The following is a 14,325-nucleotide window of genomic DNA, read 5'->3' on the forward strand; positions in this document are numbered from 1 at the left end:
TAGGTGTTACCGGGTGCAACGGGGTGTTTTGTCCGATGGCGCAGTGGATCCCTCCATATTACCCAGAAAACAAATCGTACTATAGTTTGTAGTTTATGCCACTTTGCATAAATATAACCAGTGTCTTACATGTACTATGATAGAGGTTATGATGGACTTTACATGCGCATTACAATGCAAGCAGTTTTTCATGCCTGTCCATGGCGATTACAATTTTCCATTATGGGGGATCCGGTTTTGTCAAGCAAGTTCGTATCCTTGAAAACCTCAAGGCAGACTCCTGAACTGAAAGAATCATTCCGAGGTGGCACAATTATAAATCAATCGGCCCCTGCCGCTCCTGTGTGTGCAATCTGCAGGGAAAATAATAGTTCAATAAAAGCTTGTTGTGATCTGCACAGCGCTAGCAATACAATTAGCAGCCGATTCTTGGAGTGATTAATTGTGGCAGCCAAAGTAGTGAAAGGAAAAGGTGTTAGTCTCACGAGAAACTAAAGCAAGGTTTTGGGAAAGGAAAGATCACAAAACACAGAACTCAGAAAGCAATTCATTGACTGCATTATTTAGATATTCTTCACTGTTTGGTTATTCGTAAAATTAATGCAACTACGTAATGTAGTTACGTAAATGTTCATATTCTATTCATTACTGCTGAGAAATGTAATTGAATCAATCAATAAGCAAAGATGTAGTCAAAAAGCTATCGAGAAGTTCAAATGTGAATCTGGTGGCACCAATACGGCGCCTACTATGGGCTTGGCAGTGGAATGACATGCTGAGAGTGGTGATTCACAATTACTACCTATGCCACAAATTAAAATGAGAAACCCTAAAATGAAAGATGCTGCAGTTGTAAAAACTTCACAAAAGAATAGCACACCAGAAGCACCTGGGCCAACCAGAAACATATCTAAACAGATTCCCAAACTAAGGATGGCAGATTGGGTTTATGAGATTTCCATTTAACGTTTGCCCCATGGGAGAAATTCTAGAAATACGATCAATCAGATTATCATCTGAAATAGTGAGCCCCTTGTTTCCCTGTAGATTCTGCTACCACCCTACAGAAAGGAAAACGTTAAGACACCTCTTGTTAGACTGTAAGGTTGGTTTTTGGGCACTTCATCCATAATCTTGAATGGTTTGACGCTGATCGGTTGTGGTGGGAAATGATGCATGGGTCACCAGTGTCCCTCAAGATAGCTGCGGTGCGTTTTTTGTCATTGGTATGTTGAGTTTTATCAACGGAACAGGTAAAAGCTGCTACTACAGAGGATACATTGCTTGAGGAAAACTCACTTGAGTACTAAAGTTGGCGCTGTTGTAGCAACAAATAATTGCTTTGGGGTGAAATATGGTCTGGATGTATTGGCCTTGGCAGATTCAACTGTTTTAGACTCAACTGTGACCAGGTTAATAAACACTCAATTATGTACAGGTAAAGAAATACTTTGAGAGGAAAAAGGATCAATATGCCTGTGATCTTATATTGATGCTCAGAAATGAACCGCTAGCACTTGACATCGTAAAGTGTTGTGAATATAAGCCACGTGAGTCTGGTCCCACAGGATCGAAACATGTACATGTCTTGGCCGAATTTATAAACAAGCTGCTCCAAATGACATAATTTGAATGAATAAACGTAATTAAAAATATATATATATATCGGTTCAAGATTGAATATTGGAAAAAGAAAGGTGGTCACACCATAATGTGAATGGGTCTCGCTGCAACGTATTTCTGTATACATTTTTAAAGCAGAACCAACAAACGTGTATGTTTTAGAGCTCTGAAAACCGGTTCACGCCAATATCAGCAAGAACGGGAAGAAACAAACAACTACATATAACAGTGACTGTTTCTTCATGTTTTCCACAAATTATTATTTCATTTTATGTTATTACATATTTACATTGCACCCATCATCACTGTATTGGTCTTACAGCACCTGACCTTGTCAAGGAATTGGCATATTGTGACTTTGCCATGGTATCATCAGACCTTAGTTTGTGGATATAAAAGAAAGGGGGCATAAAAGAAAGAGGGCGGGGTTCGTGGGAGAGGAGGTGATAATAATGAGGGATTAGCCAGTGAACAAACAATTTAGTGGGGGGAAAACACAAGCGCTGATGAGGTGGGATACAAGTTGTGTTAACTAAAATGAGAGTTTCTTAACTGTTTTGAAAGAAACAGAGAAAGTGTAAGGAATGTTCAATCAGTGTTACAATGAAGATTTAACTGTGATGGCCATATCTACACCCAGAGATACTCTGTGCTAAATTTGGTTGGTGTTTGGTTGTGTGATGGACTTGTGGGGTGCTCAAGAGGGTCATAGCCATGTGGGTCCCTCGACAGCTTACTTTGTGAGAAACACTCCCAGTGACAAGGATTTGTTAAATCAGCTGACAGTGGTGACGGTGCCAAGAGTTGGACTTGTATTGATGAATGCGTGGGAACACCTAAAAGGGAAGTGATATTGAAGGAAAGAAGGAAAGACGATAAATGTGAGCCCAATAATAATGTGTTCTTAAGCTGGGAGATGGGAATAGTTCACCATAACTTTAAGGTGCATGATCTCTATAGAGAGGGTCTGTAATGTGCTGATAATATCGCAATGCTTGAAAATAAGTGTCATACAGTCCTAACTAAGATATTCCCCAAGGTCACTTCCAGTGTGAGGCAAGTCTAATGGCATGATAACGATATTTCTTATGTCATACATGTGTACAAATAAATGAATCCATACTAAATATAACCTATCTATCTGAGGACTATAACCAAAACTAAGCCTCTTTAAATAAACCATGAAGTTCTCATGTGAAACCCATCCATCCTCCCTATAAAGAACATAAGCAGCCATGTAAAATGCATGTACAAGTGATTGCCCAAAATCATGTTTTCAGGCCGTGGAATGCTCAGAACTAATACATATGAATTTTCAGTAGTGAATAGGCTAGCTGTCCACCAACATAGAGAAAGGCTAATCCGTTCCCCAGCACACTGTAGGATGAGTGCCTTGCTTTTAGATTGTGCAGATGTTTGGTTGCTGCAACTAAACGTCAGAGAAAACTAAGGTTTATGTACATCTTCAGCTACATTCAGCTAAATCCGTGTGGGTGATTAAATTCTCAGCCGGAAAAGAGCCCTCATTCCGACAGCCAGACCCGAGATGGTAGTTAAGAATGCATGGTGCAGCCACAACTAAAACACAGCTGCCACAACTTAGAGAACAGCACATTCTCTTGATAACATTCACATAGTGACTAAAATGGGAGACTTAACAGCACACTTGCCCTGGAAACCATATAGGCAGCAATGACAGCATATTGTAATATAAGTAACAGAAAAAAATCAGGAAAGTCAGCAAAAAAGTGGTCTTTCCGTGACTTCTCAGGGAGTTGGCATAGTATGACCTCCCCAAGGGGCCATCAGACTTTACTCTGGAAAGAAGAGAAAGAGGTTAGGGGAAGAGATATAAAGGGTAATTAGCTAATACACAAACATTTTCAGGGGGGTTAAAACAAGTGGGACGAGGTGAGGTAATATGGTAGTGGTCCTGTGATGTGTTTTCCATAACTCTGATTAGTTGTTATCTGTAAACATGAGACAACAATCTTTTTGTGATGCACACTCTTTTGAAAGCAGAGGATTTACTGTGATGGCAGCATTTATACAAGTGAGACCTGGTATGTGATCCTAGTGTTTGGTTGTGTGAGGCACATGAGATGTACTCAAGCAAGGCTGTGTACTGCGGAGGCTTTCAACGGCTTAGTTTGTAAGCATAAATACCTGTATCTGGTGATGTTGTAACAAGTGTTGTTATTCTACGTCTTTAAGGTATTAAAGAATGCCAAGTGCATGCCCATCTTGAGTTTCTCAAACAGGACAACATCTGCTTGTAATTCCTGAATATTGTGAAAGGTGACCTTGATTGGTGTAGCAAATCATCATTAAACTATGAATGATGTAGACGTATGCAGAGAAAACGTCTTAAGATCTAGGTCCTCATTATGAGTGTTGGAGAAACAAAGCTTATGCAATTATTCTCAATTAGTAGCCAAGACAGAAGCAGCTTTATTGAACAATCCCACAACAACATGACACATCCACCAGACCTTCACCTTTATAGATTATGAACCTGTGATTGAAATTGATACCTAAGAAAGAACCTTGGAAAACAAAGATTCAACGGGAAATCCTCCCTCTCCTGTCCAGGTATTTCTGGAAACATTGACAAGTCAATTGCAGATTCAGGTGTCTTGACCACAACCATCAACTGACATATATATTTCTGTAAATCTGCTGCCCAAACGAGGATAAGGATCATTATTTCCCTTGCTATCAGCAACTAATCTTATCAGAGTACAGGGGCGGGATCAAGAGGTGATGAGATAAATCCTCCCTAGCAGCCACCTGACCACCCTGAATGGGAACAGGCCAACGAGAGGATGCCACGGGGGCCAAACTCTGAAAGGAAACCACAGAGGAAAAACCTCTGCAGTCCAGAGGTAGAATCAGAAACTGTAGCTGATGGAGATAGATAGGGGCTGGTGATGAGGCCGGAACAGAAACCAGGACAAGGTGGGAGTCTGTTAAGCAGAATGGCAGTAGAACGAGAGAGCGAGAGAGAGAGAGAGAGAGAGAGAGAAAGAGAGAGAGAGAGAGGGAGAGAGAGAGACACACAGGAAGGGGATTGAGAATCAGGAGGAACAAGGAAAGGAATGACCAAGGAACAGGAGAGCAAGGTAGGGTCAAGGAACACACAAGCGCCAATGTCAAACAACCAGGCTTACCAGGAATTGTGTGATGCACTGGCCCTGGAGCACCACTGTCTAATATCCTGGCAATCGATGGTAATCAATGGTCACAGCTGCCATGACAGAGTTCGCGATGTGACATGCACTGCAGTGTCTGGCATGCAGTTGTCATGTTGGTATGATACAATGAGATCACATGATCCAATAGCAGAGGAGAACATAAGAAATAACATACCCGCGTTGACGTTTTCCCATTTTGCACATTGTGTGCAGCACTTACCCATGCTATTAACCATGTTACAATGTTAAGGGTTTCAGTGGGTACCAGATATACACAGGCAAACCTTCATAGAAAAAACCTGATATGATCTATAGTTCAATGTCGTCTTCTACATTGCCATCATATGAATACTTGTCTCTAGCTTAATGGTGTTCAACATAGAACATTTTGCTCTCTGCTGTTTATGAAGGTCTGGTGCTATAGATACTCAGACTTCCCTTATTTGTATGATGTGTACAATAGGTCAAACTAAAACTAAAACAAAGGGCGACATTATGATTGCTGTGATGGAAGATGAGTCTTTGTTACCATACGTTACTGGACACATGATGTCTAAAAGAGTGCATTAAATGACAAACAGCGAGTTAGCTTGCAGGCATATTTTTCTTCATCAAACATTGTTTCTAGCATATCCAGCTGTTCCTTCACAATAGTAATTCTGTGCATATTGGGTAACTCACAAATAAATGTTCAAACCTGTCCTGAAACAGCTTTGACCAAATCACTGACATTTCATAATTCAAACTTACTAACCTGGCTCTGTCCATCGGTCAGAAGATATTATGTGTTTTGGTACTTGTTGTAAACAATTTGACACAAGTACCTTGTACAGATATCCCAGTTCCTCATCCCCCGGTAGATATTATCCCCTACTAGCATCACCATTGTAGCTGAGTTGGTTTGAGGGGCCATAACAACCAGTTTGTTCCTAACCCTATCCACACATCCACAGTTAACTCTGTAGCACTGAACAAAACCTGTGCTGGTTGTCCAGGGAATTTTACTTGCCAACAGCAGTGGTCCATTACCCAATCCCAGCTACATCCTGCCAGAGGGTTTGGGAGAGTCTGACGTGTAAGCATATTGAATCCCTTGATGGGTATCTGAGCTTGAACATAGCACAGCCTAATTTAACAATTCCTGGTGCTGTATTTTCATAGCCTTCTCCATGGTCACAGTTCTGTGTGATCCCTAGACTCTTCAATGAGCTCTAGTGGCCAGGCATGACGGTATACATCCTCATGAATCCTGAGTAACTGTTCATTCAGGAAGTCTTGAAACTTTGCACATGTAAAGTACCACTCGGGTCGCCCTCTTGCCGAGTTGACATCACAGATGAGGTTTTTTTGAAGTTCTCTAGTTATCATGCTCAAAGCAGAGATTGTTCTCAGTTTGGCAATGTTTGTGTCTGTGTTGGTAATTCATGGCCTGTTCATAAATCCAGTTGCCTTTTCTCAATGACCGAAACACCCACCTAGAGCCTGGCCCTGGTAAACCTTCCAAGCTGCAAGGTGGGCATTTCCTCCTTGGTGACATCATTGCATTCTTCTGTTATGCTACACATATGGCACCATCTCAGCAACAGTTGGGAAACGGTGACATTACCTGCAATCAATGTGCCCTCTAATTTTTTTCGGCTGTGTGCGCCAAAGAATAGTTGTGTGTGGGTTGTTTTTCAGTCATGTGCGCAACTGAGTGATACACTGGTGGTTGGCGGCATGGCGGCGGCATGGCAGCACAGCGGCGTCACAGCGCCCCACCAGTGAGCAAGGCCTAGTGATGAGATTCCACAGTGTGCAAGCGAGGAATGCAAATTTGTGGCACAACAAGCTCTACTTCAAGGAACATTTGGGTGCTCTATTCTCCTCCCAAGACGTTAGCTCATCTGAAATTGTGTCCTTTTACATCTCTAAACATTAGCAAGATCATTTGTTTTATGATGGGTTGGTACAAGAACAGAGGGGTTCTTGTAGAGGAACACAGATTCTGCCTCACAAATGAATATTAGCACAGCATTAGCTTCTCCATTCTCAGTTCACTAAATGTATGGAATATAAAGAAAATGCTTTCTATTGGTTTAATGAAATAAACAGTACATGAAGTTGATTAATGACAAGGATGACTTAATAGAAGGGGGGTATGAATGGACATTGGACTCTGACAGTTAAATAAAAAGCACTGAATCATGTAATCATGTAATCTCAGATGATTGTCCTGGAGCTAGTTAACCAGACAGTCTCGGAAAGTCTGCCAAGAAAAGGGTGACTATAAGAATACTAGTACAGCATCATAAGAGGACTGCAACCAAATCAGAGGTCCAGCAAGAGGCAACACTCTAACAAGGAAGGGATTAGTATATTATGTTTACTATTTTATTCAACATGAACAAAACATATAAAGATGAAGGAACTGGGGGATCAGATCCATTGGGGACTGTGGGACTGGTCAGTGCACTAGAAGCCAGGTAGCACATAACAACATAAATTGTTTTACAATCAATTAAGAAAATAAATTAAACTATTACATAAATAATACAGAAAACAAACATTTCTCATCACACAACACAAAAGGACAGAGAGCACCACCAGTTTTGCCATATATTGTAAACTGATGACATGTTAATACAAGAAAAAAATACAAGTCTAAAATGTTCATTTAAATGAAGGGATATGTGAATGGCATACATACCAATTGCTGTTCACTAAAGTTGGAACATTTCAACAGCATAAACAAGTTTCCATTGAAAGCTTCTTTCTAATATGCTTTTGTTTTTAAAAGTCAAAGTTCTCTCTGGTGAGCAAAGCATCAATAAGCTCTAAAAGCCACAAAGTGAGAAGTCAGGCCACAAAGTGTCAGCAATGGCATTAATGAGAAGTTGACGGTGTCTTTCTGTGGTTATCTACACTTCAGTAGTGCTACCACTCGCCAATGGCAGTGCACTGCCCACCATAGCAGCACTACTGAAACTTTAGTCTTTTGAGCTACTGTCGACTCCCCCTGATTCACATGCTTCTCTTGCCTGTCTTTGCCGCTCTTCCAGTGATGATACACATCATCAAAATGTACTTCATTGTGTAATAGGTACACCTTCATTCGCATGAGCATGTCAAGGTGACTTTCTTCCAGTCGATTCCTTGATTTGGTCTTAATGCTGTTCATGAGACTGAACCCTCGCTCGCACTCTGCGCTTGAGGCTTGAAATGTGGCGCAGATGTCCATGAGCTGTGCCACTACATTGTACTTCATGGCATGTTGAAGTGTGAAATTCACCATGTCTTGAAAATATTTGAAAGAACCACGCTTGTTCCTCTCTGCTACCATATACTTTAAGGCATTCTACTGCGTAAAAATGGAATCCACCGCAAGCATGCTAGGGTCTGATTCTAAACAGTCCACCTCCTTACAATCTAAAATGTCTTTGTATTTTTCAACAAGATGCTTAACATTTTTTATTCCAAAGTCAAAGCTGCATTGTTGAGTGGCTAGTGAATCAAAATTAAAACTGGCACAGTTGTTGAGTTTGTGTTCTGGAAACCTTTTCTCCATATGCTCACACACTAAGCCAAAAAAACTCAGAATAGATGCAGTACTGAAGTCCTTCTCATTGTCATAGTATGTTGAGATCAGATCTCTAACTGTGCTGCTGCAGAACACTTCCTGACCAAGGTACTGTCCCCTGATCTGGTTGATCTTGCCACATGCAAACTGCATGGCTTCAATTGGGGTAAGACTACTCTTTTGGAGTAACTTGGGCAAGTCCGCTAGATCGTGAAGAATATTATTTAACACTGCCAAAGAAATGTGATAAGTGGGGTCAGACAGTTTCTTGAACCTGTATTTCACTATATGATCATTTTCCTCCTTCATTTCCTGATCAAAGTATTTTAGCAACACCTCATAATTGCGAATTAATGCATTCACTGCAAAATGCCTTGATAACCACCTCACTTCATTGAGGGGTCTAAATGACAAAGCATCACATTCAATGACGGATGCCATTTCTTCTAATTTAGATTTTCTCAATGGAGATCTTCAACACACAGAATAAACAGTTCTTAGCAAGGTTTCTACTTCCCTAATCATTGGTACCTTCTACCAAGCATCCCTGATGCCCAATTCTTCACTGTGAGCTACACAGTGTTGCTCAATTAAATGTGGAACAGATTGTTTAAGCCTTGTAGCAACACTGTTGTTTTTGCCAAACATAACGGGTGCACCATCTGATGTGAACATCACCATGTTCTGCAGATTCAGACCATTGGCAGAGTAAAAGTCAGTAATTGCTGAAGTGACAGCTTCCGCATTGCAAGACGTTAACTTGACAATCCCACCGAACACAGTTTTGTACATTGAATGTGGTGTTGGTGGTGCAAGAGATCTGATTTTAAAGTAAATAACTAGCATTTTGCTGACTGAAATGTCAGTGTTTTCATCAACAATCAGAGTGTGAAATGGAGCATTGCAAACTTCTGCCAATATTTGTGATCTTATTACGCTGCTGATGGACTCCAGGAATTCAAACGCATAATTTTTACTTCTCCAGCTATCTGGTATTTTGGTGTACTGCAATATGTGATTGTGGATTTCTTGCACCAATAGCATGGAAGAGTTTCATTTTACAGCTAGCAAAACATTGTGCAGTAGAACTTTCACCTCTTCAGGCTTGGACCGTTGTCACTCAACCATGGCCAATCTATTGCCTCTCTCAGTTGAGGTTTGTGCCAGCATACCACGCAATCCAAACCCCAGTTTCTCTGCTGAATTCTTGTGCCTGAGAGCCTGTACAGCAGAGGCATTAACTTTTCCAACTGAATGGCATTTCATGTAGTCCAATTTCCACCCATTGGCCCATTTCTTTCCTGTAGAACATTCTCCTGTAACTTTAGCTTCCGCACATACTATGCAAATCAGGCCCACATCAGTATTGTACTGAAAAATCTCTCCAAGTCGCACATCTTACCTTATCTTGTGATTTCTGGACACTGTTTCGACTATTTCCTTTAACCAATCTTCTTTGAAAGCAGCACAACATTTCTTCTTAGGTGGCGCAGCAGCTGCTGCAGCACTCCCTTGCCCTTCCTTTTATGAAGAAGACGTGGATCTTCTGAAGTTGAAGAGTTTATCCATTATCTGGTTAAAAAGAAATAGCATTTATTTGCATGGCAGCAAAGTGCTGTGCTTCTGCTGTCTATGTGCAAGAGGAGAACTTGTATTCATCACACCCCAGGCCAAGGACAGATGCCTTTTATGCCTGGCTATTAGCTTGCATCTTGAATTGTTTACCGACAGGCAGCCACACAACAAGTACAAGTAGCAAAATGCTTATCTAATATGAGCTACAGAACACTTGATGACTAAATGAGCAGCTTACACCTCTGAGTTGGACTCAACTGACTGCCCATAACAAGCTGGTCTAGGGAAGCACTGTGGTATGTGTTCCAAGGCTGGTTAGAACTGCAGTACCACTGCCTGTTGCACTTGAAAATGTCTAATGTTGGTTGTCCTTCCAGACCGCCACCAGTCCACCACACACCACTGCTGTCCTGCCAACCTGGCGGGTGGAACGACACCCGCCTGCAGAGGCTCACAGAAGCACCGGCACCGTTCTTAGCATTGGTAGTGCTTCCATGGTCTCCAGTTCTGAAATCTCTCCATTGACTCCCTGTGGATGCAAGGATTAAAATCAAAACCCTCTGCATTGTCCACAAGGCTTTCTGGGGCCTGTGTCCAACATACATTCAGCTATTCCTCTGCAAATACCTCCCCTCTCGAGCTCACAGCTCCTCCATCTCTAACTCCCTCAGGGTCAATCGTTTTTCAAAGAAACAAGCTCGGGGTAGATCTCTGTCTTCGGCTGGGACCTCCATCTGGAACAACCTCCCTGCCACTCTAAAACTTGAGGAGAACCATCTCCAGTTCCGGAAGCCCCTCAAGACCTTCCTCTCTCCTGCTTTTGCCCCCCCTTCCCTGCTGATTTCTGTCCTCCCTCGGCACTGTGCTCCTGGCCACCCTCTGTCTTCCGGGCCCAGGTACCCGCTCACACTGACACCCTCCTGCACTGCCTCCGGGACACCCCTTGCACTGGGGTCTTTATCTGTACCCATACAGTCCCCCACCCCTTTTTTCTTCCTGCACTTATCAGACCTACACAGTCAGCTGGCTTAAACCCAGCACTTGCCACTTGCTAGCTGCACTACCATTGTTTGTTGCCTTTATTATTTATTATTATTTATCTGTCTCGCCTTGCTCCACACACTCTCCTTTTCTCCCCCATTCTATGCACTTTTCCCCGTCCCCCTCTTCCATGCACTTGCGCGTTCTCAATGTCACTGGGCCTAGTAAGATTGTTGTTTTGTTCTTCCCTGTTCCCCTTCCCTTGCCTTGTCGCGCTCTGAAACACTTGTGTATGAGCGCGATATAAATAAAATATCATGTAATATCATATCATATAATAGTCCCCCCCATTCCCAAATGGGAATGGGGATTTGCCATTTACTGGCACCTGACTTCCCAGAACAGCAGGGGCTATAATGCCCCAGTGTTTCGGGCAAGCTAGCCGCCAGTAAAATTCGCAAATCTGGCGGCAACCTGCCAATTTTACCGGCATGGTTACCACCAGACTTGTAATGAGGCCCTATGTCCCGCATTTATATTGTTTATTTTCACTCCGCATTTAAAATGAGAGTGGTAGTCTGACAAGTATTTTAAAGCAGAAAAAAATCAGTATCAGCATATTTCAACGTCAAGTGTGGCACATAAGTAAATGCAGCACCCTAAAATGCAGAAGCGGATGTCCTAACTTTCGAATGCAACCCAATAGCCACCTATACGTAGAAGCCCTAGGGTCCCATTCTGGATGGACGTCCGAAGGAACGGAGTGGGCTTGAGGTTTCGCCATCTATTTCCTTTATATGGAATCGAATGCTTGCCAGTAGAGAGCTGATTCTAGCAGGGGTGGCCAGGAACAAAAAGAGGCTCTGGAAAAACGTGATAAGTGGCCCCATTTCCCCAAATTACACATTTTCAGCAAGCCCAAGCCCAACCCCTTTCCTATGAGAAACTGTGGAAATAAAATACCAGTTACCTTACCACACAAAGGACGACCATGGCGCAGAGGCCTGCCAGGAGATCTACAGAGTTCCCTATAGTCCGCCCCTGAGTTCTAGTCATTTACTGGGGGATAGTGACTTTTCAAGGATGACACACACTACATGCTGAAACAGAGGTGCTGAGACTCAAACTCAGGACTCACTTAACTCAAACAACAGAAAGTAAACCAGTCATCATTAGAACAGTCCTTACATTGCTTGCTAGCGTCTCCCACTATCAGCACATTTCAAGGTCAAGTGTTGCACATGGGTAAATGGAGCACCCTAAAATGCAGCAGCGGATGCCCTAACTTTCGAATGCAGCCCAATAGCCAACTATAAGTGCAAGCCCTAGGGTCTTATTCTGGATGTATGCACGAGGAACGGAGTGGGCTTGAGGTTTCGCCATCTATTTCACTTATATGGAATCGAACGCTTAGAGAGCTGGTTCTAACAGGGTGGACCGGGAACAAAAAGAGGCTCTGAGAAAATGTTATAAGAGGCCCCAATTCCCCAAATTACACCAAATTACACATTTTCTGCAAGCCCAAGCCCAACCCCTTTCCTATGAGAAAATGTGGAAATAAAATACCAGTTACCTTACCACACAAAAGACGACCATGGCGCAGAGGCCTGCCAGGAAATCTACGGAGTTCCCTATAGTACGCCCCTGAGTTCTAGTCATTTACTGGGGCCAGGGACAGTGACTTTTCAAGGATGACAGACACTACATGCTGAAACGGAGGTGCTGAGACTCAAACTCTGGACTCACTCAACTCAAACAACAGAAAGTAAACCAGTCATCAATCATTAGAACAGTCCTTGCTAGCGTCTCTCACACTTTACAGGTCCTAGAACCTGGAGAATTCCAACATGAAGGGCTGTGCAAAAAGACATTACTTTTAAAACGCCGAGTAGTGTGTTTTGATCCTCCTGAATTCAGAGGGTGCAATGTTCTGGTATAGGCCACTCATACGCCTGGACATTATCAAGAAGGCTCCTCAGCGTGGCCTGCCACCGCCTTTTAAGCCTACGACTGAGCAGCGTGTTTTAAAAGCTGGCCTGGGATCCCCGCCGATACCTAAAATGCAATAAAACAGAGCATTCCTCATGTGCTGTCTGGTGGAAGGCGGGGGGATAAGGTGTAGAATGCCGGCTTGAGCGCCGAGTCCACGGGGGTATAGGCAGATTGGGCCTGCTGTCATGGTGGCGATAAGAGCTGGTCCTCCCTCCCCCCTGCTGATGAAATCCGACACAGAGTTGAAGTCTTATCTTAAATGCACTTCCAAATCCAAACTTAGGGCGCCCGCCGCGCCACCTATATAACTATTTTTACCTACCTATGGGCAGCTACGTGGCACGTGGCTGTGCGTAGCTCTCTTCATAGGGGTGGGGTGACACTGACAGCCGGGGGGTCACACAAGCTGCAGCAGGTGCCTGTGGCGTCGCCCATCGTGGCACTGGCAGGCCGGGGGGTCACACAAGCTGCAGCAGGTGCCTGTGGCGTCGTTCATCGTGGCACTGTCAGCTCAAGTTCTTCAGGCTCAGCTAGTGTCTGCATGCAGTCACGGGGTCTCTCGCACTTGCTACTGGCAGTGCCTAGTGCGCAAGGCAAGGAGAGACCCAGCAGCAGGGCACGTGCATTAGTGTGACAGGGCAGTGACTAGGCTGCCTGTGCAAGTGCAGATTGCAGCCCTGAGCCAAGCACAGTCAGCACGAGTAGCAGCCCAGGAGGCTGCATCACACTGCACAACGGTGTGTTTTCTAGCAATCACGAACGTTGCTGCTGCCGCCTCCTGGCCTGCATCTAGGCTGGCCACCAACCCGCCAGTATTTACATTTGGTGGCCAGCCTTAAATGATGTTTAAAAAAAATGTAAAAAACAAAAAAAAGGTTTTTTTCACAAAATGATGATTGCCTGCAATGCACACAAAGGTAATGAAAAAACAACTACCTAATGTCGGACATGTCTACCCTAGTTGCTGTATCATACTACACCTCCTCACTGGCTGCAGTAGTCACATTCCTAAACTCTATTGAATTCATAACATGAAAATATTTTTTTGTAGTGGTGAGACTAACTTCAGCCACTGCCTAAAAGTTATTTTACCATGGTCACTAACTGTAAACAAGTACTGGACTTAGTAACTCTGAATAATTAACTCATGCCCTCCTATGATATCTAATGTACAATACCACATTATGCCCTTTGGCTGTGTTTTAATATACATAGATCATTTCACAGGACAAAATAGTTGTACACAAACACACAAACATGCATAGCACTTCTGAAAAACTCAACTCACAAAAAGAAATGTATCTTATGTTTTACCACATGTGCTAATGTGAATTACCTCCTGCATTAAAATAATCTTACTACCTGTTGGACCCCAATCTATGTGCTAACACAATTATTCAG

This window comes from Ambystoma mexicanum, chromosome 7q (genome assembly GCF_040938575.1).
Source record: "Ambystoma mexicanum isolate Mex_15411 chromosome 7q, UKY_AmexF1_1, whole genome shotgun sequence".
Lineage (NCBI taxonomy): Eukaryota > Metazoa > Chordata > Amphibia > Caudata > Ambystomatidae > Ambystoma > Ambystoma mexicanum.